Here is a 6,703-nt window from a genome sequence, read left to right on the forward strand (position 1 = left end):
GCGCCAGCATGGGCCAGGCGCGACCAAAGGTGGGGTCGCGCCTGCCCTATGTACTGCCACGTGGCAGCCTGCGCGTGTCCTTCTTGCTCCGTCTTCGTCCCGGAAAAATAAGACTCTGGGCTTTTGTTTCGTCCAATTCCGAGAAACTTTCATGTACCACTTTTCTGAAACACAAAAACAGCAGAAAATAGGAACTGGCACTGCGGCACTACGTTAATAGGTTAGTCCCAGAAAATGCTAAAAAGTGTGGAAAAGTTCACATAAAACATATAAGAATCGTAACAAAACAAGCATGGAGCATCAAAAATTATAGATACGTTTGGGACGTATCATGGGGTGATTCAGTTCATGGCGCTAGTGAATGTGCCTGATGAATAAATGGGATAAGTGAATATGATTCTTCTTGTTTATATCTAAGAAGGCAAGCAACCCATAAGAGAGAAAGACTCCTCTTGGTAGATTTCATCTTCCTGCAATAATCCTTCTTCCTGCTACCAAAACCATGGTCAACACATCTATTAAGGTGGTTAGACCGGAGTAAAGCTTTAAACTCGGTGGTTCCTTGTGATTCCTCGAGTATTGCTAGGCCATCTCTGATATCGCCCGTGTCACTCGGGGGTCGCCGATTCACTAGCAAACAAGTTCATATTCATGAGTTGTTGAGATCATGCTATATGGGTGATGGCGTGTAACTCACACGTTCGTTGGGAACCCCAAGAGGAAGGTATGATGCGCACATCAGCAAATTTTCCCTCAGAAAGAAACCAAGGTTTATCGAACCAGGAGGAGCCAAGAAGCACGTTGAAGGTTGATGGCGGCGGGATGTAGTGCGGCGCAACACCGGGATTCCGGCGCCAACGTGGAACCCGCACAACACAACCAAAGTACTTTGCCCCAACGAAACAAGTGAGGTTGTCAATCTCACCGGCTTGCCGTAACAAAGGATTAACCGTATTGTGTGGAAGATGATTGTTTGCAGAGAAAACGAGTAAAAACAAGTATTGCAAGCAGATTTGTATTTCAAGTATAAAAGAATGGACCGGGGTCCACAGTTCACTAGAGGTGTCTCTCCCATAAGATAAAAGCATGTTGGGTGAACAAATTACAGTCGGGCAATTGACAAATAGAGAGGGCATAACAATGCACATACATGTCATGATAAGTACAAGTGAGATTTAATTGGGCATTACTACAAAGTACATAGACCGCCATCCAACCGCATCTATGCCTAAAAAGTCCACCTTCAGGTTATCATCCGAACCCCTTCCAGTATTAAGTTGCAAAGCAACAGACAATTGCATTAAGTATGGTGCGTAATGTAATCAACAACTACATCCTTAGACATAGCATCAATGTTTTATCCCTAGTGGCAACATCACAACACAACCTTAGAACTTTCTGTCACTCGTCCAGGTATCAATGTAGGCATGAACCCACTATCGAGCATAAATACTCCCTCTTGGAGTTAAGAGCAAAAACTTGGCCGTAGCCTCTACTAATAACGGAGAGCATGCAAGATCATAAACAACACATAGGTAATAACTTGATAATTAACATAACATGGTATTCGCTATCCATCGGATCCCGACAAACACAACATATAGTATTACGGATAGATGATCTTGATCATGTTAGGCAGCTCACAAGATCCAACAATGAAGCACAATGAGGAGAAGACAACCATCTAGCTACCGCTATGGACCCATAGTCCAGGGGTGAACTACTCACTCATCACTCCGGAGGCGACCATGGCGGTGAAGAGTCCTCCGGGAGATGAATCCCCTCTCCGGCAGGGTGCCGGAGGAGATCTCCGAATCCCCCGAGATGGGATTGGCGGCGGCGGCGTCTCTGGAAGGTTTTCCGTATCGTGGTTCTTCGTTTTGGGGTTTTCGCGACGGAGGCTTTAAGTAGGCGGAAGGGCAACGTGGGGGCCACACGAGGGCCCCACACCACAGGTCGGCGCGGCCAGGGCCTGGGGCCGCGCCGCCCTATGGTGGCGGCCCTCGTGGCCCCACTTCGACTCCTCTTCGGTCTTCTGGAAGCTTCGTGGCAAAATAGGACCCCGGGTTTTGATTTCGTCCAATTCCGAGAATATTTCGTTACTAGGATTTCGAAACCAAAAACAGCAGAAAACAAAGAATCGGCTCTTCGGCATCTTGTTAATAGGTTAGTTCCAGAAAATGCACGAATATGACATAAAGTGTGCATAAAACATGTAGGTATCATCAATAATATGGCATGGAACATAAGAAATTATCGATACGTCGGAGACGTATCAGCATCCCCAAGCTTAGTTTTGCTCGTCCCGAGCAGGTAAAACGATAACAAAGATAATTTCTGAAGTGACATGCCATCATAACTTTGATCATACTATTTGTAAACATATGTAATGAATGCAGCGATCAAAACAATGGTAATGACATGAGTAAACAAGTGAATCATAAAGCAAAGACTTTTCATGAATAGTACTTCAAGACAAGCATCAATAAGTCTTGCATAAGAGTTAACTCATAAAGCAATAAATCAAAGTAAAGGTATTGAAGCAACACAAAGGAAGATTAAGTTTCAGCGGTTGCTTTCAACTTGTAACATGTATATCTCATGGATAATTGTCAACATAGAGTAATATAACAAGTGCAATATGCAAGTATGTAGGAATCAATGCACAGTTCACACAAGTGTTTGCTTCTTGAGATGGAGAGAAATAGGTGAACTGACTCAACATAAAAGTAAAAAGAATGGTCCTTCAAAGAGGAAAGCATTGATTGCTATATTTGTGCTAGAGCTTTTATTTTGAAAACATGAAACAATTTTGTCAACGGTAGTAATAAAGCATATGAGTTATGTAAATTATATCCTACAAGTTGCAAGCCTCATGCATAGTATACTAATAGTGCCCGCACCTTGTCCTAATTAGCTTGGACTACCGGATCATCGCAATACACATGTTTTAACCAAGTGTCACAATGGGGTACCTCCATGCCGCCTGTACAAAGGTCTAAGGAGAAAGCTCGCATTTTGGATTTCTCGCTTTTGATTATTCTCAACTTAGACATCCATACCGGGACAACATGGACAACGGATAATGGACTCCTCTTTAATGCATAAGCATGTGGCAACAATTATTATTCTCATATGAGATTGAGGATATATGTCCAAAACTCGAAACTTCCACCATGAATCATGGCTTTAGTTAGCGGCCCAATGTTCTTCTCTAACAAAATGTATGCTCCAACCATTAAGGTGGTAGATCTCTCTTACTTCGGACAAGACGGACATGCATAGCAACTCACATGATATTCAACAAAGAATAGTTGATGGCGTCCCCGTAAGCATGGTTATCGCACAACAAGCAACTTAATAAGAGATAAAGTGCATAAGTACATATTCAATACCACAATAGTTTTTAAGCTATTTGTCCCATGAGCTATATATTGCAAAGGTAATGATGGAATTTTAAAGGTAGCACTCAAGCAATTTACTTTGGAATGGCGGATAAATACCATGTAGTAGGTAGGTATGGTGGACACAAATGGCATAGTGGTTGGCTCAAGGATTTTGGATGCATGAGAAGTATTCCCTCTCGATACAAGGTTTAGGCTAGCAAGGTTATTTGAAACAAACACAAGGATGAACGGTGCAGCAAAACTCACATAAAAGACATATTGTAAACATTATAAGACTCTACACCGTCTTCCTTGTTGTTCAAAACTCAATACTAGATATTATCTAGACTCTAGAGAAACCAAATATGCAAACCAAATTAGCAAGCTCTAAGTGTTTCTTCATTAATGGGTGCAAAGTATATGATGCAAGAGCTTAAACATGAGCACAACAATTGCCAAGTATCAAATTATCCAAGACATTTTAGAGTTACTACATGTAGCATTTTCCAATTCCAACCATATAACAATTTAACGAAGAAGAAACTTCGCCATGAATACTATGAGTAGAGCCTAAGGACATACTTGTCCATATGCTACAGCGGAGCGTGTCTCTCTCCCACAAAGTGAATGCTAGGATCCATTTTATTCAAACAAAACAAAAAAAAAAACAAACCGACGCTCCAAGCAAAGTGCATAAGATGTGACGGAATAAAAATATAGTTTCAGGGGAGGAACCTGATAATGTTGTCGATGAAGAAGGGGATGCCTTGGGCATCCCCAAGCTTAGACGCTTGAGTCTTCTTAGAATATGCAGGGGTGAACCACCGGGCATCCCCAAGCTTAGAGCTTTCACTCTCCTTGATCATATTGCATCATACTCCTCTCTTGATCCTTGAAAACTTCCTCCACACCAAACTCGAAACAACTCATTAGAGGGTTAGTGCACAATAAAAATTAACATGTTCGAGAGGTGAAACAATCATTCTTAACACTTCTGGACATTGCATAAAGCTACTGGACATTAATGGATCAAAGAAATTCATCCAACATAGCAAAAGAGGCAATGCGAAATAAAAGGCAGAATCTGTCAAAACAGAACAGTCCGTAAAGATGGATTTTATTAGGGCACCAGACTTGCTCAAATGAAAATGCCCAAATTGAATGAAAGTTGCGTACATATCTGAGGATGACTCACGTAAATTAGCTTAATTTTCTGAGTTACCTACAGAGAATTAGACCCAGATTCGTGACAGCAAAGAAATCTGTTTCTCGCGCAGTAATCCAAATCTAGTATTTACTTTACTATCAAAGACTTTACTTGGCACAACAAAACATAAAACTAAGATAAGGAGAGGTTGTTACAGTAGTAAACAACTTCCAAGACTCAAATATAAAACAAAAATACTGTAGTAAAAACTTGGGTTGTCTCCCATAAGCGCTTTCTTTAACGCCTTTCAGCTAGGCGCGAAAGTGTAACTCAAGTATTATCAAAGGGTGGTGCATCTACAGCGGGGTTTGGAGTTTTCTCAACCATGCATAGTATATTGGATACATAAGTTTCAGCGTCTCCCTTTTCATTAGTCTTGGGCTTGCTACTCTCATCGAACAAATTTTCAGGAACAAGCCAAGCATAGTTATTTTCTAGTGCATCATTCATAGCTAGGAGTTTACATGGTATTGGTACTTTGATCTCCCCACCATCATTAATGTTATTAGTGTACCTTATTCTATCCATATCCATTTTTTCAAGGAAACCAACAAAATTAGTATGAGAACCAAGCATATTAAATTTAGCAAAGACCTTTCTAGCCTCTCTTGCTAGACCACCAAATTCTCTAAGAAGGGTTTCTAAAACAAAATCTTTCTTTTCCCCCTCTTCCATATCACCAAGTGTAAGGAACATGTGTTGGATTATAGGATTGAGATTAACAAATTTAGTTTCCAACATGCGGACTAAAGCAGCAGCAGCAAATTCATAAGTAGGAGCAAGGTCTACCAAGTGTCTATCTTCAAAATCTTCAATTGTACTAACATGATTGAAAAATTCTTCTATATTATTTCTCCCAACTATAGACCCGCGTCCTACCGGTATGTCTTTTGTGGTAAAATTAAAAGGAAACATGATGAATCAAGTAAAGTAAATGCAAGTAACTAAATTTTTTTGTGTTTTTGATATAGAGTGCAAGACAGTAAATAAAGTAAAGCTAGCAACTAATTTTTTTGTGTTTTGATATACGTGCAGCAAACAAAGTAGTAAATAAAATAAAGCAAGACAAAAACAAAGTAAAGAGATTGGGAAGTGGAGACTCCCCTTGCAGCGTGTCTTGATCTCCCCGGCAACGGCGCCAGAAAAAGAGCTTGATGGCGTGTAACTCACACGTTCGTTGGGAACCCCAAGAGGAAGGTATGATGCGCACAGCAGCTAATTTTCCCTCAGAAAGAAACCAAGGTTTATCGAACCAGGAGGAGCCAAGAAGCACGTTGAAGGTTGATGGCGGCGGGATGTAGTGCGGTGCAACACCAGGGATTTCGGCGCCAACGTGGAACCCGCACAACACAACCAAAGTACTTTGCCCCAACGAAACAAGTGAGGTTGTCAATCTCACCGGCTTGCTGTAACAAAGGATTAACCGTATTGTGTGGAAGATGATTGTTTGCGAGAGAAAACAGTAAAAACAAGTATTGCAGCAGATTTGTATTTCAAGTATAAAAGAATGGACCGGGGTCCACAGTTCACTAGAGGTGTCTCTCCCATAAGATAAAAGCATGTTGGGTGAACAAATTACAGTCGGGCAATTGACAAATAGAGAGGGCATAACAATGCACATACATGTCATGATAAGTACGAGTGAGATTTAATTGGGCATTACGACAAAGTACATAGACCGCCATCCAACCGCATCTATGCCTAAAAAGTCCACCTTCGAGGTTATCATCCAAACCCCTTCCAGTATTAAGTTGCAAAGCAACGGACAATTGCATTAAGTATGGTGCGTAATGTAATCAACAACTACATCCTTAGACATAGCATCAATGTTTTATCCCTAGTGGCAACAACACAACACAACCTTAGAACTTTTTGTCACCGTCCCGGTATCAATGTAGGCATGAACCCACTATCGAGCATAAATACTCCCTCTTGGAGTTAAGAGCAAAAACTTGGCCGAGCCTCTACTAATAACGGAGAGCATGCAAGATCATAAACAACACATAGGTAATAACTTGATAATTAACATAACATGGTATTCTCTATCCATCAGATCCCGACAAACACAACATAGAGTATTACAGATAGATGATCTTGATCATGTTAGGCA

Source organism: Lolium rigidum, chromosome 3 (genome assembly GCF_022539505.1).
Source record: "Lolium rigidum isolate FL_2022 chromosome 3, APGP_CSIRO_Lrig_0.1, whole genome shotgun sequence".
NCBI classification, from domain to species: Eukaryota; Viridiplantae; Streptophyta; class Magnoliopsida; order Poales; family Poaceae; genus Lolium; species Lolium rigidum.